Consider the following 23,279-nt stretch of genomic DNA (forward strand, 5'->3'; position numbering starts at 1 on the left):
AGGTGGGACGGTATATTCGACTTAATATGCATTTCAACCGATCTGATACCATTATAACATTGCAGCTTATGTTGTGCAGACCAACGTTCATTTCGAATTGACCGAACGGTACCATAACCAAGCAAAGCTTCCTTGAGATAACTGTTTTCAACTTCAGGGGGTAAATTATAAACCCGAACTGTGGTATACGTAATTTCCGCATTTGAAACAGTAACACTGCTAACAGAACCATCTCTATGACGGAACGACACTTGCTCACCATGTTTAAGTAAAATCTTATCTAGCAAAACCGGGTTCAACAATTTCACAAAAAAGCAGTAAAGTTCTGTGTCAAAATACGCCGTATGTACCTGGTCCGATGTAATGCCAATCGTATCCACAATCCATTCGTGAATTTCCAACGAAGTTGGTTGAACATTCCTGGTGGCCTTGTTAAACTGAAAACTGAGAGTACACTTCCGCGGAAACAACCGGGAAGCCATAACACTTAATTAATGCGGCAAAAGCCGCTATACAACACAAGACACAACACAACACTAAGGCGACGAAACAACGAAGAAAAGAAGACAAAGAAACGTCACACACAGAAAGTAAATAGTCACAACCCGAGGGAAACGGCGGATCGAATACACAGCACGTCCGATCGCTGTCGCGTCTCAAGCGGAACTTTAGGCCACACGGTCACTGGCGCAATATGCTTCCCCACACACACCTCATTGTCGCCATTTGTACGCTTGCCGGAATGAATTTCCCATCTTTGACGCAATTCTCCATCTCCAATTTCAGTACTAAAAAGGCGACGCTACTTCTTGCTGTGTCCCATCGCAAGTTACATTCAAGCCCTTGTGACGCTGATCAAACAAGAGGTTGCAAATCAGCTTCAATCGCTTACTGCCATCTCAGTCGCTTGCAGAAGGTGCCTCACCCTATGTCATACAATGGCGAGTTGCCTCTATTACCAAAGCGGCGGCGGCGCCGACGACGACGACGACAACCGCGAGGGTCTCTACCAGGGGTAGAAAATACATCACAAGAACTAAGTATTCCACGTCGGCATTCTCCGGAGACTGCCAAAAGCAGCAGTTTCTGGTGCCTACTTTAATAGCACCGTTCGCACTATTCATTTGCGAGAGCATTTCTTAAATACCGAACCCATTCATAATTTTTTATATCCTTGACCGCTTTTTTCGAAAGATCTACGTTAGAAGGGGCTGTTACAAAATTCTTTTGCCTCCTGTGAGGATCGAACTCACGACCTCTGGTTTACGAGACCAGCGCTCTGCCACTGAGCTAAGGAGGCGCCGCCTAGTGCACATATCGGGTACTTCAATCTTATGGACCAGTCAATCGGAGCCCTTCAGCTGGAAACGCACCGCATTAGCGACCATTATTTGTATTTAGTTAGCACAGCTGCTGCTTTCCTACACATCTCACACGATATCGATGTACGCCTAAAATTCCAAAACAACACTTTTATTTCATTTCAGAGCTACTTTCAGCTTCAAAAACCATTCCTCTGATATTCATACGAAGCTAGGCATCGTCGTAACCCGTTACGTTCATTACGCAAGGCTCACGAGAGGGGCGCAGGTTGCATCCGCGTAGACACAAAATTTTGCGCCGCCCAGCGTGGGGCTCGAACCCACGACCCTGAGATTAAGAGTCTCATGCTCTACCGACTGAGCTAGCCGGGCTCCACACAACGCGTCACGAGCCATACAGTATTTATGCGACCTGCGACCATCTATGGAAGATCCTTTTGACTACAGCTTATTTCCTGCTGCCACAAATGAGCTACAATTCCTATTCAATGAAATAAATTTTCCGAAAGGCATCAAATCTACTTGAAATGATACGTGGCTATCAGCACCATTATTCAACACACATGCTCGACTGTGCGCAGACGCCTGTGGCGTAGCTCTTGGGTCCTGAGTCAGATGCAGTAGTTCCAAAAATCTCTCCTGATCGGCACTGTGCCGAAAATTTCGCTACACAACCCCTTTGTCTTGCTTGAGCTTCAGGTAGACGCCGGTTTGCAGCCAGGAAGCGGACAGCAGCAACTTTCAACTAGATTTGTAGTACTCAAACAACTCAGTAAAACAGCATGCATCTTTTGCAGAACTGGAAAAACTCGACCGTGACAGGATTCGAACCTGCAATCTTCGGATCCGAAGTCCGACGCCTTATCCATTAGGCCACACGGTCACTGGCGCAATATGCTTCCCCACACACACCTCATTGTCGCCATTTGTACGCTTGCCGGAATGAATTTCCCATCTTTGACGCAATTCTCCATCTCCAATTTCAGTACTAAAAAGGCGACGCTACTTCTTGCTGTGTCCCATCGCAAGTTACATTCAAGCCCTTGTGACGCTGATCAAACAAGAGGTTGCAAATCAGCTTCAATCGCTTACTGCCATCTCAGTCGCTTGCAGAAGGTGCCTCACCCTATGTCATACAATGGCGAGTTGCCTCTATTACCAAAGCGGCGGCGGCGCCGACGACGACGACGACAACCGCGAGGGTCTCTACCAGGGGTAGAAAATACATCACAAGAACTAAGTATTCCACGTCGGCATTCTCCGGAGACTGCCAAAAGCAGCAGTTTCTGGTGCCTACTTTAATAGCACCGTTCGCACTATTCATTTGCGAGAGCATTTCTTAAATACCGAACCCATTCATAATTTTTTATATCCTTGACCGCTTTTTTCGAAAGATCTACGTTAGAAGGGGCTGTTACAAAATTCTTTTGCCTCCTGTGAGGATCGAACTCACGACCTCTGGTTTACGAGACCAGCGCTCTGCCACTGAGCTAAGGAGGCGCCGCCTAGTGCACATATCGGGTACTTCAATCTTATGGACCAGTCAATCGGAGCCCTTCAGCTGGAAACGCACCGCATTAGCGACCATTATTTGTATTTAGTTAGCACAGCTGCTGCTTTCCTACACATCTCACACGATATCGATGTACGCCTAAAATTCCAAAACAACACTTTTATTTCATTTCAGAGCTACTTTCAGCTTCAAAAACCATTCCTCTGATATTCATACGAAGCTAGGCATCGTCGTAACCCGTTACGTTCATTACGCAAGGCTCAGGAGAGGGGCGCAGGTTGCATCCGCGTAGACACAAAATTTTGCGCCGCCCAGCGTGGGGCTCGAACCCACGACCCTGAGATTAAGAGTCTCATGCTCTACCGACTGAGCTAGCCGGGCTCCACACAACGCGTCACGAGCCATACAGTATTTATGCGACCTGCGACCATCTATGGAAGATCCTTTTGACTACAGCTTATTTCCTGCTGCCACAAATGAGCTACAATTCCTATTCAATGAAATAAATTTTCCGAAAGGCATCAAATCTACTTGAAATGATACGTGGCTATCAGCACCATTATTCAACACACATGCTCGACTGTGCGCAGACGCCTGTGGCGTAGCTCTTGGGTCCTGAGTCAGACGCAGTAGTTCCAAAAATCTCTCCTGATCGGCACTGTGCCGAAAATTTCGCTACACAACCCCTTTGTCTTGCTTGAGCTTCAGGTAGACGCCGGTTTGCAGCCAGGAAGCGGACAGCAGCAACTTTCAACTAGATTTGTAGTACTCAAACAACTCAGTAAAACAGCATGCATCTTTTGCAGAACTGGAAAAACTCGACCGTGACAGGATTCGAACCTGCAATCTTCGGATCCGAAGTCCGACGCCTTACCCATTAGGCCACACGGTCACTGGCGCAATATGCTTCCCCACACACATCTCATTGTCGCCATTTGTACGCTTGCCGGAATGAATTTCCCATCTTTGACGCAATTCTCCATCTCCAATTTCAGTACTAAAAAGGCGACGCTACTTCTTGCTGTGTCCCATCGCAAGTTACATTCAAGCCCTTGTGACGCTGATCAAACAAGAGGTTGCAAATCAGCTTCAATCGCTTACTGCCATCTCAGTCGCTTGCAGAAGGTGCCTCACCCTATGTCATACAATGGCGAGTTGCCTCTATTACCAAAGCGGCGGCGGCGCCGACGACGACGACGACAACCGCGAGGGTCTCTACCAGGGGTAGAAAATACATCACAAGAACTAAGTATTCCACGTCGGCATTCTCCGGAGACTGCCAAAAGCAGCAGTTTCTGGTGCCTACTTTAATAGCACCGTTCGCACTATTCATTTGCGAGAGCATTTCTTAAATACCGAACCCATTCATAATTTTTTATATCCTTGACCGCTTTTTTCGAAAGATCTACGTTAGAAGGGGCTGTTACAAAATTCTTTTGCCTCCTGTGAGGATCGAACTCACGACCTCTGGTTTACGAGACCAGCGCTCTGCCACTGAGCTAAGGAGGCGCCGCCTAGTGCACATTTCGGGTACTTCAATCTTATGGACCAGTCAATCGGAGCCCTTCAGCTGGAAACGCACCGCATTAGCGACCATTATTTGTATTTAGTTAGCACAGCTGCTGCTTTCCTACACATCTCACACGATATCGATGTACGCCTAAAATTCCAAAACAACACTTTTATTTCATTTCAGAGCTACTTTCAGCTTCAAAAACCATTCCTCTGATATTCATACGAAGCTAGGCATCGTCGTAACCCGTTACGTTCATTACGCAAGGCTCACGAGAGGGGCGCAGGTTGCATCCGCGTAGACACAAAATTTTGCGCCGCCCAGCGTGGGGCTCGAACCCACGACCCTGAGATTAAGAGTCTCATGCTCTACCGACTGAGCTAGCCGGGCTCCACACAACGCGTCACGAGCCATACAGTATTTATGCGACCTGCGACCATCTATGGAAGATCCTTTTGACTACAGCTTATTTCCTGCTGCCACAAATGAGCTACAATTCCTATTCAATGAAATAAATTTTCCGAAAGGCATCAAATCTACTTGAAATGATACGTGGCTATCAGCACCATTATTCAACACACATGCTCGACTGTGCGCAGACGCCTGTGGCGTAGCTCTTGGGTCCTGAGTCAGACGCAGTAGTTCCAAAAATCTCTCCTGATCGGCACTGTGCCGAAAATTTCGCTACACAACCCCTTTGTCTTGCTTGAGCTTCAGGTAGACGCCGGTTTGCAGCCAGGAAGCGGACAGCAGCAACTTTCAACTAGATTTGTAGTACTCAAACAACTCAGTAAAACAGCATGCATCTTTTGCAGAACTGGAAAAACTCGACCGTGACAGGATTCGAACCTGCAATCTTCGGATCCGAAGTCCGACGCCTTATCCATTAGGCCACACGGTCACTGGCGCAATATGCTTCCCCACACACACCTCATTGTCGCCATTTGTACGCTTGCCGGAATGAATTTCCCATCTTTGACGCAATTCTCCATCTCCAATTTCAGTACTAAAAAGGCGACGCTACTTCTTGCTGTGTCCCATCGCAAGTTACATTCAAGCCCTTGTGACGCTGATCAAACAAGAGGTTGCAAATCAGCTTCAATCGCTTACTGCCATCTCAGTCGCTTGCAGAAGGTGCCTCACCCTATGTCATACAATGGCGAGTTGCCTCTATTACCAAAGCGGCGGCGGCGCCGACGACGACGACGACAACCGCGAGGGTCTCTACCAGGGGTAGAAAATACATCACAAGAACTAAGTATTCCACGTCGGCATTCTCCGGAGACTGCCAAAAGCAGCAGTTTCTGGTGCCTACTTTAATAGCACCGTTCGCACTATTCATTTGCGAGAGCATTTCTTAAATACCGAACCCATTCATAATTTTTTATATCCTTGACCGCTTTTTTCGAAAGATCTACGTTAGAAGGGGCTGTTACAAAATTCTTTTGCCTCCTGTGAGGATCGAACTCACGACCTCTGGTTTACGAGACCAGCGCTCTGCCACTGAGCTAAGGAGGCGCCGCCTAGTGCACATTTCGGGTACTTCAATCTTATGGACCAGTCAATCGGAGCCCTTCAGCTGGAAACGCACCGCATTAGCGACCATTATTTGTATTTAGTTAGCACAGCTGCTGCTTTCCTACACATCTCACACGATATCGATGTACGCCTAAAATTCCAAAACAACACTTTTATTTCATTTCAGAGCTACTTTCAGCTTCAAAAACCATTCCTCTGATATTCATACGAAGCTAGGCATCGTCGTAACCCGTTACGTTCATTACGCAAGGCTCACGAGAGGGGCGCAGGTTGCATCCGCGTAGACACAAAATTTTGCGCCGCCCAGCGTGGGGCTCGAACCCACGACCCTGAGATTAAGAGTCTCATGCTCTACCGACTGAGCTAGCCGGGCTCCACACAACGCGTCACGAGCCATACAGTATTTATGCGACCTGCGACCATCTATGGAAGATCCTTTTGACTACAGCTTATTTCCTGCTGCCACAAATGAGCTACAATTCCTATTCAATGAAATAAATTTTCCGAAAGGCATCAAATCTACTTGAAATGATACGTGGCTATCAGCACCATTATTCAACACACATGCTCGACTGTGCGCAGACGCCTGTGGCGTAGCTCTTGGGTCCTGAGTCAGACGCAGTAGTTCCAAAAATCTCTCCTGATCGGCACTGTGCCGAAAATTTCGCTACACAACCCCTTTGTCTTGCTTGAGCTTCAGGTAGACGCCGGTTTGCAGCCAGGAAGCGGACAGCAGCAACTTTCAACTAGATTTGTAGTACTCAAACAACTCAGTAAAACAGCATGCATCTTTTGCAGAACTGGAAAAACTCGACCGTGACAGGATTCGAACCTGCAATCTTCGGATCCGAAGCCCGACGCCTTATCCATTAGGCCACACGGTCACTGGCGCAATATGCTTCCCCACACACACCTCATTGTCGCCATTTGTACGCTTGCCGGAATGAATTTCCCATCTTTGACGCAATTCTCCATCTCCAATTTCAGTACTAAAAAGGCGACGCTACTTCTTGCTGTGTCCCATCGCAAGTTACATTCAAGCCCTTGTGACGCTGATCAAACAAGAGGTTGCAAATCAGCTTCAATCGCTTACTGCCATCTCAGTCGCTTGCAGAAGGTGCCTCACCCTATGTCATACAATGGCGAGTTGCCTCTATTACCAAAGCGGCGGCGGCGCCGACGACGACGACGACAACCGCGAGGGTCTCTACCAGGGGTAGAAAATACATCACAAGAACTAAGTATTCCACGTCGGCATTCTCCGGAGACTGCCAAAAGCAGCAGTTTCTGGTGCCTACTTTAATAGCACCGTTCGCACTATTCATTTGCGAGAGCATTTCTTAAATACCGAACCCATTCATAATTTTTTATATCCTTGACCGCTTTTTTCGAAAGATCTACGTTAGAAGGGGCTGTTACAAAATTCTTTTGCCTCCTGTGAGGATCGAACTCACGACCTCTGGTTTACGAGGCCAGCGCTCTGCCACTGAGCTAAGGAGGCGCCGCCTAGTGCACATTTCGGGTACTTCAATCTTATGGACCAGTCAATCGGAGCCCTTCAGCTGGAAACGCACCGCATTAGCGACCATTATTTGTATTTAGTTAGCACAGCTGCTGCTTTCCTACACATCTCACACGATATCGATGTACGCCTAAAATTCCAAAACAACACTTTTATTTCATTTCAGAGCTACTTTCAGCTTCAAAAACCATTCCTCTGATATTCATACGAAGCTAGGCATCGTCGTAACCCGTTACGTTCATTACGCAAGGCTCACGAGAGGGGCGCAGGTTGCATCCGCGTAGACACAAAATTTTGCGCCGCCCAGCGTGGGGCTCGAACCCACGACCCTGAGATTAAGAGTCTCATGCTCTACCGACTGAGCTAGCCGGGCTCCACACAACGCGTCACGAGCCATACAGTATTTATGCGACCTGCGACCATCTATGGAAGATCCTTTTGACTACAGCTTATTTCCTGCTGCCACAAATGAGCTACAATTCCTATTCAATGAAATAAATTTTCCGAAAGGCATCAAATCTACTTGAAATGATACGTGGCTATCAGCACCATTATTCAACACACATGCTCGACTGTGCGCAGACGCCTGTGGCGTAGCTCTTGGGTCCTGAGTCAGACGCAGTAGTTCCAAAAATCTCTCCTGATCGGCACTGTGCCGAAAATTTCGCTACACAACCCCTTTGTCTTGCTTGAGCTTCAGGTAGACGCCGGTTTGCAGCCAGGAAGCGGACAGCAGCAACTTTCAACTAGATTTGTAGTACTCAAACAACTCAGTAAAACAGCATGCATCTTTTGCAGAACTGGAAAAACTCGACCGTGACAGGATTCGAACCTGCAATCTTCGGATCCGAAGTCCGACGCCTTATCCATTAGGCCACACGGTCACTGGCGCAATATGCTTCCCCACACACACCTCATTGTCGCCATTTGTACGCTTGCCGGAATGAATTTCCCATCTTTGACGCAATTCTCCATCTCCAATTTCAGTACTAAAAAGGCGACGCTACTTCTTGCTGTGTCCCATCGCAAGTTACATTCAAGCCCTTGTGACGCTGATCAAACAAGAGGTTGCAAATCAGCTTCAATCGCTTACTGCCATCTCAGTCGCTTGCAGAAGGTGCCTCACCCTATGTCATACAATGGCGAGTTGCCTCTATTACCAAAGCGGCGGCGGCGCCGACGACGACGACGACAACCGCGAGGGTCTCTACCAGGGGTAGAAAATACATCACAAGAACTAAGTATTCCACGTCGGCATTCTCCGGAGACTGCCAAAAGCAGCAGTTTCTGGTGCCTACTTTAATAGCACCGTTCGCACTATTCATTTGCGAGAGCATTTCTTAAATACCGAACCCATTCATAATTTTTTATATCCTTGACCGCTTTTTTCGAAAGATCTACGTTAGAAGGGGCTGTTACAAAATTCTTTTGCCTCCTGTGAGGATCGAACTCACGACCTCTGGTTTACGAGACCAGCGCTCTGCCACTGAGCTAAGGAGGCGCCGCCTAGTGCACATTTCGGGTACTTCAATCTTATGGACCAGTCAATCGGAGCCCTTCAGCTGGAAACGCACCGCATTAGCGACCATTATTTGTATTTAGTTAGCACAGCTGCTGCTTTCCTACACATCTCACACGATATCGATGTACGCCTAAAATTCCAAAACAACACTTTTATTTCATTTCAGAGCTACTTTCAGCTTCAAAAACCATTCCTCTGATATTCATACGAAGCTAGGCATCGTCGTAACCCGTTACGTTCATTACGCAAGGCTCACGAGAGGGGCGCAGGTTGCATCCGCGTAGACACAAAATTTTGCGCCGCCCAGCGTGGGGCTCGAACCCACGACCCTGAGATTAAGAGTCTCATGCTCTACCGACTGAGCTAGCCGGGCTCCACACAACGCGTCACGAGCCATACAGTATTTATGCGACCTGCGACCATCTATGGAAGATCCTTTTGACTACAGCTTATTTCCTGCTGCCACAAATGAGCTACAATTCCTATTCAATGAAATAAATTTTCCGAAAGGCATCAAATCTACTTGAAATGATACGTGGCTATCAGCACCATTATTCAACACACATGCTCGACTGTGCGCAGACGCCTGTGGCGTAGCTCTTGGGTCCTGAGTCAGACGCAGTAGTTCCAAAAATCTCTCCTGATCGGCACTGTGCCGAAAATTTCGCTACACAACCCCTTTGTCTTGCTTGAGCTTCAGGTAGACGCCGGTTTGCAGCCAGGAAGCGGACAGCAGCAACTTTCAACTAGATTTGTAGTACTCAAACAACTCAGTAAAACAGCATGCATCTTTTGCAGAACTGGAAAAACTCGACCGTGACAGGATTCGAACCTGCAATCTTCGGATCCGAAGTCCGACGCCTTATCCATTAGGCCACACGGTCACTGGCGCAATATGCTTCCCCACACACACCTCATTGTCGCCATTTGTACGCTTGCCGGAATGAATTTCCCATCTTTGACGCAATTCTCCATCTCCAATTTCAGTACTAAAAAGGCGACGCTACTTCTTGCTGTGTCCCATCGCAAGTTACATTCAAGCCCTTGTGACGCTGATCAAACAAGAGGTTGCAAATCAGCTTCAATCGCTTACTGCCATCTCAGTCGCTTGCAGAAGGTGCCTCACCCTATGTCATACAATGGCGAGTTGCCTCTATTACCAAAGCGGCGGCGGCGCCGACGACGACGACGACAACCGCGAGGGTCTCTACCAGGGGTAGAAAATACATCACAAGAACTAAGTATTCCACGTCGGCATTCTCCGGAGACTGCCAAAAGCAGCAGTTTCTGGTGCCTACTTTAATAGCACCGTTCGCACTATTCATTTGCGAGAGCATTTCTTAAATACCGAACCCATTCATAATTTTTTATATCCTTGACCGCTTTTTTCGAAAGATCTACGTTAGAAGGGGCTGTTACAAAATTCTTTTGCCTCCTGTGAGGATCGAACTCACGACCTCTGGTTTACGAGGCCAGCGCTCTGCCACTGAGCTAAGGAGGCGCCGCCTAGTGCACATTTCGGGTACTTCAATCTTATGGACCAGTCAATCGGAGCCCTTCAGCTGGAAACGCACCGCATTAGCGACCATTATTTGTATTTAGTTAGCACAGCTGCTGCTTTCCTACACATCTCACACGATATCGATGTACGCCTAAAATTCCAAAACAACACTTTTATTTCATTTCAGAGCTACTTTCAGCTTCAAAAACCATTCCTCTGATATTCATACGAAGCTAGGCATCGTCGTAACCCGTTACGTTCATTACGCAAGGCTCACGAGAGGGGCGCAGGTTGCATCCGCGTAGACACAAAATTTTGCGCCGCCCAGCGTGGGGCTCGAACCCACGACCCTGAGATTAAGAGTCTCATGCTCTACCGACTGAGCTAGCCGGGCTCCACACAACGCGTCACGAGCCATACAGTATTTATGCGACCTGCGACCATCTATGGAAGATCCTTTTGACTACAGCTTATTTCCTGCTGCCACAAATGAGCTACAATTCCTATTCAATGAAATAAATTTTCCGAAAGGCATCAAATCTACTTGAAATTATACGTGGCTATCAGCACCATTATTCAACACACATGCTCGACTGTGCGCAGACGCCTGTGGCGTAGCTCTTGGGTCCTGAGTCAGACGCAGTAGTTCCAAAAATCTCTCCTGATCGGCACTGTGCCGAAAATTTCGCTACACAACCCCTTTGTCTTGCTTGAGCTTCAGGTAGACGCCGGTTTGCAGCCAGGAAGCGGACAGCAGCAACTTTCAACTAGATTTGTAGTACTCAAACAACTCAGTAAAACAGCATGCATCTTTTGCAGAACTGGAAAAACTCGACCGTGACAGGATTCGAACCTGCAATCTTCGGATCCGAAGTCCGACGCCTTATCCATTAGGCCACACGGTCACTGGCGCAATATGCTTCCCCACACACACCTCATTGTCGCCATTTGTACGCTTGCCGGAATGAATTTCCCATCTTTGACGCAATTCTCCATCTCCAATTTCAGTACTAAAAAGGCGACGCTACTTCTTGCTGTGTCCCATCGCAAGTTACATTCAAGCCCTTGTGACGCTGATCAAACAAGAGGTTGCAAATCAGCTTCAATCGCTTACTGCCATCTCAGTCGCTTGCAGAAGGTGCCTCACCCTATGTCATACAATGGCGAGTTGCCTCTATTACCAAAGCGGCGGCGGCGCCGACGACGACGACGACAACCGCGAGGGTCTCTACCAGGGGTAGAAAATACATCACAAGAACTAAGTATTCCACGTCGGCATTCTCCGGAGACTGCCAAAAGCAGCAGTTTCTGGTGCCTACTTTAATAGCACCGTTCGCACTATTCATTTGCGAGAGCATTTCTTAAATACCGAACCCATTCATAATTTTTTATATCCTTGACCGCTTTTTTCGAAAGATCTACGTTAGAAGGGGCTGTTACAAAATTCTTTTGCCTCCTGTGAGTATCGAACTCACGACCTCTGGTTTACGAGACCAGCGCTCTGCCACTGAGCTAAGGAGGCGCCGCCTAGTGCACATTTCGGGTACTTCAATCTTATGGACCAGTCAATCGGAGCCCTTCAGCTGGAAACGCACCGCATTAGCGACCATTATTTGTATTTAGTTAGCACAGCTGCTGCTTTCCTACACATCTCACACGATATCGATGTACGCCTAAAATTCCAAAACAACACTTTTATTTCATTTCAGAGCTACTTTCAGCTTCAAAAACCATTCCTCTGATATTCATACGAAGCTAGGCATCGTCGTAACCCGTTACGTTCATTACGCAAGGCTCACGAGAGGGGCGCAGGTTGCATCCGCGTAGACACAAAATTTTGCGCCGCCCAGCGTGGGGCTCGAACCCACGACCCTGAGATTAAGAGTCTCATGCTCTACCGACTGAGCTAGCCGGGCTCCACACAACGCGTCACGAGCCATACAGTATTTATGCGACCTGCGACCATCTATGGAAGATCCTTTTGACTACAGCTTATTTCCTGCTGCCACAAATGAGCTACAATTCCTATTCAATGAAATAAATTTTCCGAAAGGCATCAAATCTACTTGAAATGATACGTGGCTATCAGCACCATTATTCAACACACATGCTCGACTGTGCGCAGACGCCTGTGGCGTAGCTCTTGGGTCCTGAGTCAGACGCAGTAGTTCCAAAAATCTCTCCTGATCGGCACTGTGCCGAAAATTTCGCTACACAACCCCTTTGTCTTGCTTGAGCTTCAGGTAGACGCCGGTTTGCAGCCAGGAAGCGGACAGCAGCAACTTTCAACTAGATTTGTAGTACTCAAACAACTCAGTAAAACAGCATGCATCTTTTGCAGAACTGGAAAAACTCGACCGTGACAGGATTCGAACCTGCAATCTTCGGATCCGAAGTCCGACGCCTTATCCATTAGGCCACACGGTCACTGGCGCAATATGCTTCCCCACACACACCTCATTGTCGCCATTTGTACGCTTGCCGGAATGAATTTCCCATCTTTGACGCAATTCTCCATCTCCAATTTCAGTACTAAAAAGGCGACGCTACTTCTTGCTGTGTCCCATCGCAAGTTACATTCAAGCCCTTGTGACGCTGATCAAACAAGAGGTTGCAAATCAGCTTCAATCGCTTACTGCCATCTCAGTCGCTTGCAGAAGGTGCCTCACCCTATGTCATACAATGGCGAGTTGCCTCTATTACCAAAGCGGCGGCGGCGCCGACGACGACGACGACAACCGCGAGGGTCTCTACCAGGGGTAGAAAATACATCACAAGAACTAAGTATTCCACGTCGGCATTCTCCGGAGACTGCCAAAAGCAGCAGTTTCTGGTGCCTACTTTAATAGCACCGTTCGCACTATTCATTTGCGAGAGCATTTCTTAAATACCGAACCCATTCATAATTTTTTATATCCTTGACCGCTTTTTTCGAAAGATCTACGTTAGAAGGGGCTGTTACAAAATTCTTTTGCCTCCTGTGAGTATCGAACTCACGACCTCTGGTTTACGAGACCAGCGCTCTGCCACTGAGCTAAGGAGGCGCCGCCTAGTGCACATTTCGGGTACTTCAATCTTATGGACCAGTCAATCGGAGCCCTTCAGCTGGAAACGCACCGCATTAGCGACCATTATTTGTATTTAGTTAGCACTGCTGCTGCTTTCCTACACATCTCACACGATATCGATGTACGCCTAAAATTCCAAAACAACACTTTTATTTCATTTCAGAGCTACTTTCAGCTTCAAAAACCATTCCTCTGATATTCATACGAAGCTAGGCATCGTCGTAACCCGTTACGTTCATTACGCAAGGCTCACGAGAGGGGCGCAGGTTGCATCCGCGTAGACACAAAATTTTGCGCCGCCCAGCGTGGGGCTCGAACCCACGACCCTGAGATTAAGAGTCTCATGCTCTACCGACTGAGCTAGCCGGGCTCCACACAACGCGTCACGAGCCATACAGATTTCCTGCTGCCACAAATGAGCTACAATTTCCTATTCAATGAAATAAATTTTCCGAAAGGCATCAAATCTACTTGAAATGATACGTGGCTATCAGCACCATTATTCAACACACATGCTCGACTGTGCGCAGACGCCTGTGGCGTAGCTCTTGGGTCCTGAGTCAGACGCAGTAGTTCAAAAATCTCTCCTGATCGGCACTGTGCCGAAAATTTCGCTACACAACCCCTTTGTCTTGCTTGAGCTTCAGGTAGACGCCGGTTTGCAGCCAGGAAGGGCGGACACAGCAGCAACTTTCAACTAGATTTGTAGTACTCAAACAACTCAGTAAAACAGCATGCATCTTTTGCAGAACTGGAAAAACTCGACCGTGACAGGATTCGAACCTGCAATCTTCGGATCCGAAGTCCGACGCCTTATCCATTAGGCCACACGGTCACTGGGCGCAATATGCTTCCCCACCACGACACTCTCATTGTCGCCATTTGTACGCTTGGCCGGAATGAATTTTCCCATCTTTGACGCAATTCTCCATCTCCAATTTTCAGTACTAAAAAGGCGACGCTACTTCTTGCTGGTGTCCCATCGCAAGTTACATTCAAGCCCTTGTGACGCTGATCAAACAAGAGGTTGCAAATCAGCTTCAATCGCTTACTGCCATCTCAGTCGCTTGCAGAAGGTGCCCTCACCCTATGTCATACAATGGCGAGTTGCCTCTATTACCAAGCGGTCGGCGGCGCCGACGGACGACGACGACAACCGCGAGGGTCTCTACCAGGGGTAGAAAATACATCACAAGAACTAAGTATTCCCACGTCGGCATTCTCCGGAGACTGCCAAAAGCAGCAGTTTCTGGTGCCTACTTTAATAGCACCGTTCGCACTATTCATTTGCGAGAGCATTTCTTAAATACCGAACCCATTCATAATTTTTTTATATCCATTGACCGCTTTTTTCGAAAGATCTACGTTAGAAGGGGGCTGTTACAAAATTCTTTTTGCCTCCTGTGAGTATCGAACTCACGACCTCTGGGTTTACGAGACCAAGCACTCTTGCCACTGAGCTAAGGAGGCGCGCCGCCTTAGTGCACATTTCGGGTACTTCAAATCTTATGGACCAGTCAATCGGAGCCCTTCAGCTGGAAACGCACCGCATTAGCGACCATTATTTGTATTTAGTTAGCACTGCTGCTGCTTTCCTACACATCTCACAACGATATCGATGTACGCCTAAAATTCCAAAACAACACTTTTATTTCATTTCAGAGCTACTTTCAGCTTCAAAAACCATTCCTCTGATATTCATAACGAAGCTAGGCATCGTCGTAACACCCGTTACGTTCATTACGCAAGGCTCACGAGAGGTGCGCAGGTTGGCATCCGCGTAGACACAAAATTTTGCGCCGCCCAGCGTGGGGCTCGAACCCACGACCCTGAGATTAAGAGTCTCATGCTATTACCGAACTTTCGAGTGCTAGCCTAGGCCGGGCTCCCACACAACGCGTCACGAGCCATACAGTATTTATGCGACCTGCGACCATCTATGGAAGATCCTTTTGACTACAGCTTATTTCCTGCTTGCCACAAATGAGCTACAATTCCTATTCAATGAAATAAATTTTCCGAAAGGCATCAAAATCTACTTGAAATGATACGTGGCTATCAGCACCATTATTCAACACACATGCTCGACTGTGCGCAGACGCCTGTGGCGTAGCTCTTGGGTCCTGAGTCAGACGCAGTAGTTCCAAAAATCTCTCATGACGGCACTGTGCCGAAAATTTCGCTACACAACCCCTTTGTCTTGCTTGAGCTTCAGGTAGACGCCGGTTTGCAGCCAGGAAGCGGACAGCAGCAACTTTCAACTAGATTTGTAGTACTCAAACAACTCAGTAAAAACAGCATGCATCTTTTGCAGAACTGGAAAAACTCGACCGTGACAGGATTCGAACCTGCAATCTTCGGATCCGAAGTCGACGCCTTATCCATTAGGCCACACGGTCACTGGCGCAATATGCTTCCCCACAACACACCTTCATTGTCGCCATTTGTACGCTTGCCGGAATGAATTTCCCATCTTTGACGCAATTCTCCATCTCCAATTTCAGTACTAAAAAGGCGACGCTACTTCTTGCTGTGTCCCCATCGCAAGTTACATTCAAGCCCTTGTGACGCTGATCAAACAAGAGGTTGCAAATCAGCTTCAATCGCTTACTGCCATCTCAGTCGCTTGCAGAAGGTACCTCACCCTATGTCATACAATGGCGAGTTGCCGCTATTACCAAAGCGGCGGCGGCGCCGACGACGACGACAACCGCGGAGGGTCTCTACCAGGGGTAGAAAATACATCACAAGAACTAAGTATTCCACGTCGGCATTCTCCGGAGACTGCCAAAAGCAGCAGTTTCTGGTGCCTACTTTAATAGCACCGTTCGCACTATTCATTTGCGAGAGCATTTCTTAAATATCGAAACCCATTCATAATTTTTTATATCCTTGACCGCTTTTTTCGCAAGATCTACGTTAGAAGGGGCTGTTACAAATTCTTTTGCCTCCTGTGAGGATCGAACTCACGACCTCTGGTTTACTAGACCAGCGCTCTGCCACTGAGCTAAGGAGGCGCCGCCTAGTGCACATTTTCGGGTACTTCAATCTTATGGACCAGTCAATCGGAGCCCCTTCAGCTGGAAACGCACCGCATTAGCGACCATTATTTGTATTTAGTTAGCACAGCTGCTGCTTTCCTACACATCTCACACGATATCGATGTACGCCCTAAAATTCCAAAACAACACTTTTATTTCATTTCAGAGCTACTTTCAGCTTCAAAAACCATTCCTCTGATATTCATACGAAGCTAGGCATCGTCGTAACCCGTTACGTTCATTACGCAAGGCTCACGAGAGGGCGCAGGTTGCATCCGCGTAGACACAAAATTTTGCGCCGCCCAGCGTGGGGCTCGAACCACACGACCCTGAGATTAAGAGTCTCATGCTCTACCGACTGAGCTAGCCGGGCTCCACACAACGCGTCACGGAGCCATACAGTATTTATGCGACCTGCGACCATCTATGGAAGATCCTTTTGACTACAGCTTATTTCCTGCTGCCACAAATGAGCTACAATTCCTATTCAATGAAATAAATTTTCCGAAAGGCATCAAATCTACTTGAAATTATACGTGGCTATCAGCACCATTATTCAACACACATGCTCGACTGTGCGCAGACGCCTGTGGCGTAGCTCTTGGGTCCTGAGTCAGACGCAGTAGTTCCAAAAATCTCTCCTGATCGGCACTGTGCCGAAAATTTCGCTACACAACCCCTTTGTCTTGCTTGAGCTTTCAGGTAGACGCCGGTTTGCAGCCAGAAAGCGGACAGCAGCAACTTTCAACTAGATTTGTAGTACTCAAACAACTCAGTAAAACAGCATGCATCTTTTGCAGAACTGGAAAAACTCGACCGTGACAGGATTCGAACCTGCAATCTTCGGATCCGAAGTCCGACGCCTTATCCATTAGGCCACACGGTCACTGGCGCAATATGCTTCCCCACACACACCTCATTGTCGCCATTTGTACGCTTGCCGGAATGAATTTCCCATCTTTGACGCAATTCTCCATCTCCAATTTCAGTACTAAAAAGGCGACGCTACTTCTTGCTGTGTCCCATCGCAAGTTACATTCAAGCCCTTGTGACGCTGATCAAACAAGAGGTTGCAAATCAGCTTCAATCGCTTACTGCCATCCTCAGTCGCTTGCAGAAGGTGCCTCACCCTATGTCATACAATGGCGAGTTGCCTCTATTACCAAAGCGGCGGCGGCGCCGACGACGACGACGACAACCGCGAGGGTCTCTACCAGGGGTAGAAAATACATCACAAGAACTAAGTATTCCACGTCGGCATTCTCCGGAGACTGCCAAAAGCAGCAGTTTCTGGTGCCTACTTTAATAGCACCGTTCGCACTATTCATTTGCGAGAGCATTTCTTAAATACCGAACCCATTCAATAATTTTTTATATCCTTGACCGCTTTTTTCGAAAGATCTACGTTAGAAGGGGCTGTTACAAAATTCTTTTGCCTCCTGTGAGTATCGAACTCACGACCTCTGGTTTACGAGACCAGCGCTCTGCCACTGAGCTAAGGAGGCGCCGCCTAGTGCACATTTCGGGTACTTCAATCTTATGGACCAGTCAATCGGAGCCCTTCAGCTGGAAACGCACCGCATTAGCGACCATTATTTGTATTTAGTTAGCACTGCTGCTGCTTTCCTACACATCTCACACGATATCGATGTACGCCTAAAATTCCAAAACAACACTTTTATTTCATTTCAGAGCTACTTTCAGCTTCAAAAACCATTCCTCTGATATTCATACGAAGCTAGGCATCGTCGTAACCCGTTACGTTCATTACGCAAGGCTCACGAGAGGGGCGCAGGTTGCATCCGCGTAGACACAAAATTTTGCGCCGCCCAGCGTGGGGCTCGAACCCACGACCCTGAGATTAAGAGTCTCATGCTCTACCGACTGAGCTAGCCGGGCTCCACACAACGCGTCACGAGCCATACAGTATTTATGCGACCTGCGACCATCTATGGAAGATCCTTTTGACTACAGCTTATTTCCTGCTGCCACAAATGAGCTACAATTCCTATTCAATGAAATAAATTTTCCGAAAGGCATCAAATCTACTTGAAATGATACGTGGCTATCAGCACCATTATTCAACACACATGCTCGACTGTGCGCAGACGCCTGTGGCGTAGCTCTTGGGTCCTGAGTCAGACGCAGTAGTTCCAAAAATCTCTCCTGATCGCACTGTGCCGAAAATTTCGCTACACAACCCCTTTGTCTTGCTTGAGCTTCAGGTAGACGCCGGTTTGCAGCCAGGAAGCGGACAGCAGCAACTTTCAACTAGATTTGTAGTACTCAAACAACTCAGTAAAACAGCATGCATCTTTTGCAGAACTGGAAAAACTCGACCGTGACAGGATTCGAACCTGCAATCTTCGGATCCGAAGTCCGACGCCTTATCCATTAGGCCACACGGTCACTGGCGCAATATGCTTCCCCACACACACCTCATTGTCGCCATTTGTACGCTTGCCGGAATGAATTTCCCATCTTTGACGCAATTCTCCATCTCCAATTTCAGTACTAAAAAGGCGACGCTACTTCTTGCTGTGTCCCATCGCAAGTTACATTCAAGCCCTTGTGACGCTGATCAAACAAGAGGTTGCAAATCAGCTTCAATCGCTTACTGCCATCTCAGTCGCTTGCAGAAGGTACCTCACCCTATGTCATACAATGGCGAGTTGCCGCTATTACCAAAGCGGCGGCGGCGCCGACGACGACGACAACCGCGAGGGTCTCTACCAGGGGTAGAAAATACATCACAAGAACTAAGTATTCCACGTCGGCATTCTCCGGAGACTGCCAAAAGCAGCAGTTTCTGGTGCCTACTTTAATAGCACCGTTCGCACTATTCATTTGCGAGAGCATTTCTTAAATACCGAACCCATTCATAATTTTTTATATCCTTGACCGCTTTTTTCGAAAGATCTACGTTAGAAGGGGCTGTTACAAAATTCTTTTGCCTCCTGTGAGGATCGAACTCACGACCTCTGGGTTTACTAGACCAGCGCTCTGCCACTGAGCTAAGGAGGCGCCGCCTAGTGCACATTTCGGGTACTTCAATCTTATGGACCAGTCAATCGGAGCCCTTCAGCTGGAAACGCACCGCATTAGCGACCATTATTTGTATTTAGTTAGCACAGCTGCTGCTTTCCTACACATCTCACACGATATCGATGTACGCCTAAAATTCCAAAACAACACTTTTATTTTCATTTCAGAGCTACTTTCAGCTTCAAAAACCATTCCTCTGATATTCATACGAAGCTAGGCATCGTCGTAACCCGTTACGTTCATTACGCAAGGCTCACGAGAGGGCGCAGGTTGCATCCGCGTAGACACAAAATTTTGCGCCGCCCAGCGTGGGGCTCGAACCCACGACCCTGAGATTAAGAGTCTCATGCTCTACCGACTGAGCTAGCCGGGCTCCACACAGACGCGTCACGAGCCATACAGTATTTATGCGACCTGCGACCATCTATGGAAGATCCTTTTGACTACAGCTTATTTCCTGCTGCCACAAATGAGCTACAATTCCTATTCAATGAAATAGAATTTTCCGAAAGGCATCAAATCTACTTGAAATTATACGTGGCTATCAGCACCATTATTCAACACACATGCTCGACTGTGCGCAGACGCCTGTGGCGTAGCTCTTGGGTCCTGAGTCAGACGCAGTAGTTCCAAAAAATCTCTCCTGATCGGCACTGTGCCGAAAATTTCGCTACACAACCCCTTTGTCTTGCTTGAGCTTCAGGTAGACGCCGGTTTGCAGCCAGAAAGCGGACAGCAGCAACTTTCAACTAGATTTGTAGTACTCAAACAACTCAGTAAAACAGCATGCATCTTTTGCAGAACTGGAAAAACTCGACCGTGACAGGATTCGAACCTGCAATCTTCGGATCCGAAGTCCGACCGCCTTATCCATTAGGCCACACTCGGTCACTGGCGGCAATATGCTTCCCCACACACACCTCATTGTCGCCATTTGTACGCTTGCCGGAATGAATTTCCCATCTTTGACGCAATTCTCCATCTCCAATTTCAGTACTAAAAAGGCGACGCTACTTCTTGCTGTGTCCCATCGCAAGTTACATTCAAGCCCTTGTGACGCTGATCAAACAAGAGGTTTGCAAATCAGCTTCAATCGCTTACTGCCATCTCAGTCGCTTGCAGAAGGTGCCTCACCCTATGTCATACAATGGGCGAGTTGCCTCTATTACCAAAGCGGCGGCGGCGCCGACGACGACGACGACAACCGCGAGGGTCTCTACCAGGGTAGAAAATACATCACAAGAACTAAGTATTCCACGTCGGCATTCTCCGGAGACTGCCAAAAGCAGCAGTTTCTGGTGCCTACTTTAATAGCACCGTTCGCACTATTCATTTGCGAGAGCATTTCTTAAATACCGAACCCATTCATAATTTTTTATATCCCTTGACCGCTTTTTTCGAAAGATCTACGTTAGAAGGGGCTGTTACAAAATTCTTTTGCCTCCTGTGAGTATCGAACTCACGACCGTCTGGTTTTACGAGACCAGCGCTCTGCCACTGAGCTAAGGAGGCGCCGCCTAGTGCACATTTCGGGTACTTCAATCTTATGGACCAGTCAATCGGAGCCCCTTCAGCTGGAAACGCACCGCATTAGCGACCATTATTTGTATTTAGTTAGCACTGCTGCTGCTTTCCTACACATCTCACACGATATCGATGTACGCCTAAAATTCCAAAACAACACTTTTATTTCATTTCAGAGCTACTTTCAGCTTCAAAAACCATTCCTCTGATATTCATACGAAGCTAGGCATCGTCGTAACCCGTTACGTTCATTACGCAAGGCTCACGAGAGGGGCGCAGGGTTGCATCCGCGTAGACACAAAATTTTGCGCCGCCCAGCGTGGGGCTCGAACCCACGACCCTGAGATTAAGAGTCTCATGCTCTACCGACTGAGCTAGCCGGGCTCCACACAACGCGTCACGAGCCATACAGTATTTATGCGACCTGCGACCATCTATGGAAGATCCTTTTGACTACAGCTTATTTCCTGCTGCCACAAATGAGCTACAATTCCTATTCAATGAAATAAATTTTCCGAAAGGCATCAAATCTACTTGAAATGATACGTGGCTATCAGCACCATTATTCAACACACATGCTCGACTGTGCGCAGACGCCTGTGGCGTAGCTCTTGGGGTCCTGAGTCAGACGCAGTAGTTCCAAAAATCTCTCCTGATCGGCACTGTGCCGAAAATTTCGCTACACAACCCCTTTTGTCTTGCATTGAGCTTCAGGTAGACGCCGGTTTGCAGCCAGGAAGCGGACAGCAGCAAACCTTTCAACTAGATTTGTAGTACTCAAACAACTCAGTAAAACAGCATGCATCTTTTGCAGAACTGGAAAAACTCGACCGTGACAGGATTCGAACCTGCAATCTTCGGATCCGAAGTCCGACGCCTTATCCATTAGGGCCACACGGTCACTGGCGCAATATGCTTCCCCACACACACACCTCATTGTCGCCATTTGTACGCTTGCCGGAATGAATTTCCCATCTTTGACGCAATTCTCCATCTCCAATTTCAGTACTAAAAAGGCGACGCTACTTCTTGCTGTGTCCCATCGCAAGTTACATTCAAGCCCTTGTGACGCTGATCAAACAAGAGGTTGCAAATCAGCTTCAATCGCTTACTGCCATCTCAGTCGCTTGCAGAAGGTACCTCACCCCTATGTCATACAATGGCGAGTTGCCGCTATTACCAAAGCGGCGGCGGCGCCGACGACGACGACAACCGCGAGGGTCTCTACCAGGGGTAGAAAATACATCACAAGAACTAAGTATTCCACGTCGGCATTCTCCGGAGACTGCCAAAAGCAGCAGTTTCTGGTGCCGTACTTTAATAGCACCGTTCGCACTATTCATTTGCGAGAGCATTTCTTAAATACCGAACCCATTCATAATTTTTTATATCCTTGACCGCTTTTTTTCGAAAGATCTACGTTAGAAGGGGCTGTTACAAAATTCTTTTGCCTCCTGTGAGGGATCGAACTCACGACCTCTGGTTTACTAGACCAGCGCTCTGCCACTGAGCTAAGGAGGCGCCGCCTAGTGCACATTTCGGGTACTTCAATCTTATGGACCAGTCAATCGGAGGCCCTTCAGCTGGAAACGCACAGCATTAGCGACCATTATTTGTATTTAGTTAGCACAGCTGCTGCTTTCCTACACATCTCACACGATATCGATGTACGCCTAAAATTCCAAAACAACACTTTTATTTCATTTTCAGAGCTACTTTCAGCTTCAAAAACCATTCCTCTGAATATTCATACGAAGCTAGGCATCGTCGTAACCCGTTACGTTCATTACGCAAGGCTCACGAGAGGGGCGCAGGTTGCATCCGCGTAGACACAAAATTTTGCGCCGCCCAGCGTGGGGCTCGAACCCACGACCCTGAGATTAAGAGTCTCATGCTCTACCGACTGAGCTAGCCGGGCTCCACACAACGCGTCACGAGCCATACAGTATTTATGCGACCTGCGACCATATCTATGGAAGATCCTTTTGACTACAGCTTATTTCCTGCTGCCACAAATGAGCTACAATTCCTATTCAATGAAATTAAATTTTCCGAAAGGCATCAAATCTACTTGAAATTATACGTGGCTATCAGCACCATTATTCAACACACATGCTCGACTGTGCGCAGACGCCTGTGGCGTAGCTCTTGGGTCCTGAGTCAGACGCA

At 47.7% G+C, this 23,279-nt stretch overlaps 42 non-coding genes across 42 annotated transcripts; all 42 read right to left on the reverse strand.

Moving 5' to 3' along the window:
* Window positions 1–1,228: 1,228 nt before the first annotated feature.
* Trnat-cgu lies at window positions 1,229–1,300 on the reverse strand. The gene has a single exon. It is a non-coding gene; the product is annotated as a tRNA-Thr (tRNA).
* Window positions 1,301–1,621: 321 nt separating this feature from the next.
* Trnak-cuu lies at window positions 1,622–1,694 on the reverse strand. The gene has a single exon. It is a non-coding gene; the product is annotated as a tRNA-Lys (tRNA).
* A 438-nt stretch (window positions 1,695–2,132) lies between these two features.
* On the reverse strand, window positions 2,133–2,205 carry Trnar-ucg. Its single transcript has one exon. It is a non-coding gene; the product is annotated as a tRNA-Arg (tRNA).
* Window positions 2,206–2,750: 545 nt separating this feature from the next.
* Window positions 2,751–2,822, reverse strand: Trnat-cgu. The gene has a single exon. It is a non-coding gene; the product is annotated as a tRNA-Thr (tRNA).
* Window positions 2,823–3,143: 321 nt separating this feature from the next.
* On the reverse strand, window positions 3,144–3,216 carry Trnak-cuu. Its single transcript has one exon. It is a non-coding gene; the product is annotated as a tRNA-Lys (tRNA).
* Window positions 3,217–3,654: 438 nt separating this feature from the next.
* On the reverse strand, window positions 3,655–3,727 carry Trnar-ucg. Its single transcript has one exon. It is a non-coding gene; the product is annotated as a tRNA-Arg (tRNA).
* Window positions 3,728–4,272: 545 nt separating this feature from the next.
* Trnat-cgu lies at window positions 4,273–4,344 on the reverse strand. Its single transcript has one exon. It is a non-coding gene; the product is annotated as a tRNA-Thr (tRNA).
* Window positions 4,345–4,665: 321 nt separating this feature from the next.
* Trnak-cuu lies at window positions 4,666–4,738 on the reverse strand. Its single transcript has one exon. It is a non-coding gene; the product is annotated as a tRNA-Lys (tRNA).
* Window positions 4,739–5,176: 438 nt separating this feature from the next.
* Window positions 5,177–5,249, reverse strand: Trnar-ucg. The gene has a single exon. It is a non-coding gene; the product is annotated as a tRNA-Arg (tRNA).
* Window positions 5,250–5,794: 545 nt separating this feature from the next.
* Window positions 5,795–5,866, reverse strand: Trnat-cgu. Its single transcript has one exon. It is a non-coding gene; the product is annotated as a tRNA-Thr (tRNA).
* Window positions 5,867–6,187: 321 nt separating this feature from the next.
* Trnak-cuu lies at window positions 6,188–6,260 on the reverse strand. Its single transcript has one exon. It is a non-coding gene; the product is annotated as a tRNA-Lys (tRNA).
* Window positions 6,261–6,698: 438 nt separating this feature from the next.
* On the reverse strand, window positions 6,699–6,771 carry Trnar-ucg. The gene has a single exon. It is a non-coding gene; the product is annotated as a tRNA-Arg (tRNA).
* Window positions 6,772–7,316: 545 nt separating this feature from the next.
* Trnat-cgu lies at window positions 7,317–7,388 on the reverse strand. The gene has a single exon. It is a non-coding gene; the product is annotated as a tRNA-Thr (tRNA).
* Window positions 7,389–7,709: 321 nt separating this feature from the next.
* Window positions 7,710–7,782, reverse strand: Trnak-cuu. The gene has a single exon. It is a non-coding gene; the product is annotated as a tRNA-Lys (tRNA).
* Window positions 7,783–8,220: 438 nt separating this feature from the next.
* On the reverse strand, window positions 8,221–8,293 carry Trnar-ucg. Its single transcript has one exon. It is a non-coding gene; the product is annotated as a tRNA-Arg (tRNA).
* A 545-nt stretch (window positions 8,294–8,838) lies between these two features.
* On the reverse strand, window positions 8,839–8,910 carry Trnat-cgu. The gene has a single exon. It is a non-coding gene; the product is annotated as a tRNA-Thr (tRNA).
* Window positions 8,911–9,231: 321 nt separating this feature from the next.
* Trnak-cuu lies at window positions 9,232–9,304 on the reverse strand. The gene has a single exon. It is a non-coding gene; the product is annotated as a tRNA-Lys (tRNA).
* Window positions 9,305–9,742: 438 nt separating this feature from the next.
* Trnar-ucg lies at window positions 9,743–9,815 on the reverse strand. The gene has a single exon. It is a non-coding gene; the product is annotated as a tRNA-Arg (tRNA).
* Window positions 9,816–10,360: 545 nt separating this feature from the next.
* Window positions 10,361–10,432, reverse strand: Trnat-cgu. The gene has a single exon. It is a non-coding gene; the product is annotated as a tRNA-Thr (tRNA).
* A 321-nt stretch (window positions 10,433–10,753) lies between these two features.
* On the reverse strand, window positions 10,754–10,826 carry Trnak-cuu. The gene has a single exon. It is a non-coding gene; the product is annotated as a tRNA-Lys (tRNA).
* A 438-nt stretch (window positions 10,827–11,264) lies between these two features.
* On the reverse strand, window positions 11,265–11,337 carry Trnar-ucg. Its single transcript has one exon. It is a non-coding gene; the product is annotated as a tRNA-Arg (tRNA).
* A 545-nt stretch (window positions 11,338–11,882) lies between these two features.
* Window positions 11,883–11,954, reverse strand: Trnat-cgu. The gene has a single exon. It is a non-coding gene; the product is annotated as a tRNA-Thr (tRNA).
* Window positions 11,955–12,275: 321 nt separating this feature from the next.
* Trnak-cuu lies at window positions 12,276–12,348 on the reverse strand. The gene has a single exon. It is a non-coding gene; the product is annotated as a tRNA-Lys (tRNA).
* A 438-nt stretch (window positions 12,349–12,786) lies between these two features.
* Window positions 12,787–12,859, reverse strand: Trnar-ucg. Its single transcript has one exon. It is a non-coding gene; the product is annotated as a tRNA-Arg (tRNA).
* A 545-nt stretch (window positions 12,860–13,404) lies between these two features.
* Window positions 13,405–13,476, reverse strand: Trnat-cgu. The gene has a single exon. It is a non-coding gene; the product is annotated as a tRNA-Thr (tRNA).
* A 321-nt stretch (window positions 13,477–13,797) lies between these two features.
* Trnak-cuu lies at window positions 13,798–13,870 on the reverse strand. Its single transcript has one exon. It is a non-coding gene; the product is annotated as a tRNA-Lys (tRNA).
* A 392-nt stretch (window positions 13,871–14,262) lies between these two features.
* Window positions 14,263–14,335, reverse strand: Trnar-ucg. Its single transcript has one exon. It is a non-coding gene; the product is annotated as a tRNA-Arg (tRNA).
* Window positions 14,336–14,895: 560 nt separating this feature from the next.
* Trnat-cgu lies at window positions 14,896–14,970 on the reverse strand. The gene has a single exon. It is a non-coding gene; the product is annotated as a tRNA-Thr (tRNA).
* A 1,475-nt stretch (window positions 14,971–16,445) lies between these two features.
* Trnat-agu lies at window positions 16,446–16,517 on the reverse strand. Its single transcript has one exon. It is a non-coding gene; the product is annotated as a tRNA-Thr (tRNA).
* Window positions 16,518–16,840: 323 nt separating this feature from the next.
* Trnak-cuu lies at window positions 16,841–16,914 on the reverse strand. Its single transcript has one exon. It is a non-coding gene; the product is annotated as a tRNA-Lys (tRNA).
* A 440-nt stretch (window positions 16,915–17,354) lies between these two features.
* Trnar-ucg lies at window positions 17,355–17,427 on the reverse strand. Its single transcript has one exon. It is a non-coding gene; the product is annotated as a tRNA-Arg (tRNA).
* Window positions 17,428–17,974: 547 nt separating this feature from the next.
* Window positions 17,975–18,046, reverse strand: Trnat-cgu. The gene has a single exon. It is a non-coding gene; the product is annotated as a tRNA-Thr (tRNA).
* Window positions 18,047–18,367: 321 nt separating this feature from the next.
* Trnak-cuu lies at window positions 18,368–18,440 on the reverse strand. Its single transcript has one exon. It is a non-coding gene; the product is annotated as a tRNA-Lys (tRNA).
* Window positions 18,441–18,877: 437 nt separating this feature from the next.
* On the reverse strand, window positions 18,878–18,950 carry Trnar-ucg. Its single transcript has one exon. It is a non-coding gene; the product is annotated as a tRNA-Arg (tRNA).
* Window positions 18,951–19,492: 542 nt separating this feature from the next.
* On the reverse strand, window positions 19,493–19,565 carry Trnat-agu. The gene has a single exon. It is a non-coding gene; the product is annotated as a tRNA-Thr (tRNA).
* A 321-nt stretch (window positions 19,566–19,886) lies between these two features.
* Trnak-cuu lies at window positions 19,887–19,959 on the reverse strand. Its single transcript has one exon. It is a non-coding gene; the product is annotated as a tRNA-Lys (tRNA).
* A 441-nt stretch (window positions 19,960–20,400) lies between these two features.
* Window positions 20,401–20,476, reverse strand: Trnar-ucg. Its single transcript has one exon. It is a non-coding gene; the product is annotated as a tRNA-Arg (tRNA).
* Window positions 20,477–21,024: 548 nt separating this feature from the next.
* Window positions 21,025–21,098, reverse strand: Trnat-cgu. Its single transcript has one exon. It is a non-coding gene; the product is annotated as a tRNA-Thr (tRNA).
* A 323-nt stretch (window positions 21,099–21,421) lies between these two features.
* On the reverse strand, window positions 21,422–21,494 carry Trnak-cuu. The gene has a single exon. It is a non-coding gene; the product is annotated as a tRNA-Lys (tRNA).
* A 443-nt stretch (window positions 21,495–21,937) lies between these two features.
* On the reverse strand, window positions 21,938–22,011 carry Trnar-ucg. Its single transcript has one exon. It is a non-coding gene; the product is annotated as a tRNA-Arg (tRNA).
* Window positions 22,012–22,558: 547 nt separating this feature from the next.
* Window positions 22,559–22,631, reverse strand: Trnat-agu. The gene has a single exon. It is a non-coding gene; the product is annotated as a tRNA-Thr (tRNA).
* Window positions 22,632–22,955: 324 nt separating this feature from the next.
* Window positions 22,956–23,028, reverse strand: Trnak-cuu. The gene has a single exon. It is a non-coding gene; the product is annotated as a tRNA-Lys (tRNA).
* Between the last annotated feature and the right edge of the window lie 251 nt (window positions 23,029–23,279).

This window comes from Schistocerca piceifrons, unplaced genomic scaffold (genome assembly GCF_021461385.2).
Source record: "Schistocerca piceifrons isolate TAMUIC-IGC-003096 unplaced genomic scaffold, iqSchPice1.1 HiC_scaffold_1813, whole genome shotgun sequence".
Taxonomy (NCBI): Eukaryota; Metazoa; Arthropoda; class Insecta; order Orthoptera; family Acrididae; genus Schistocerca; species Schistocerca piceifrons.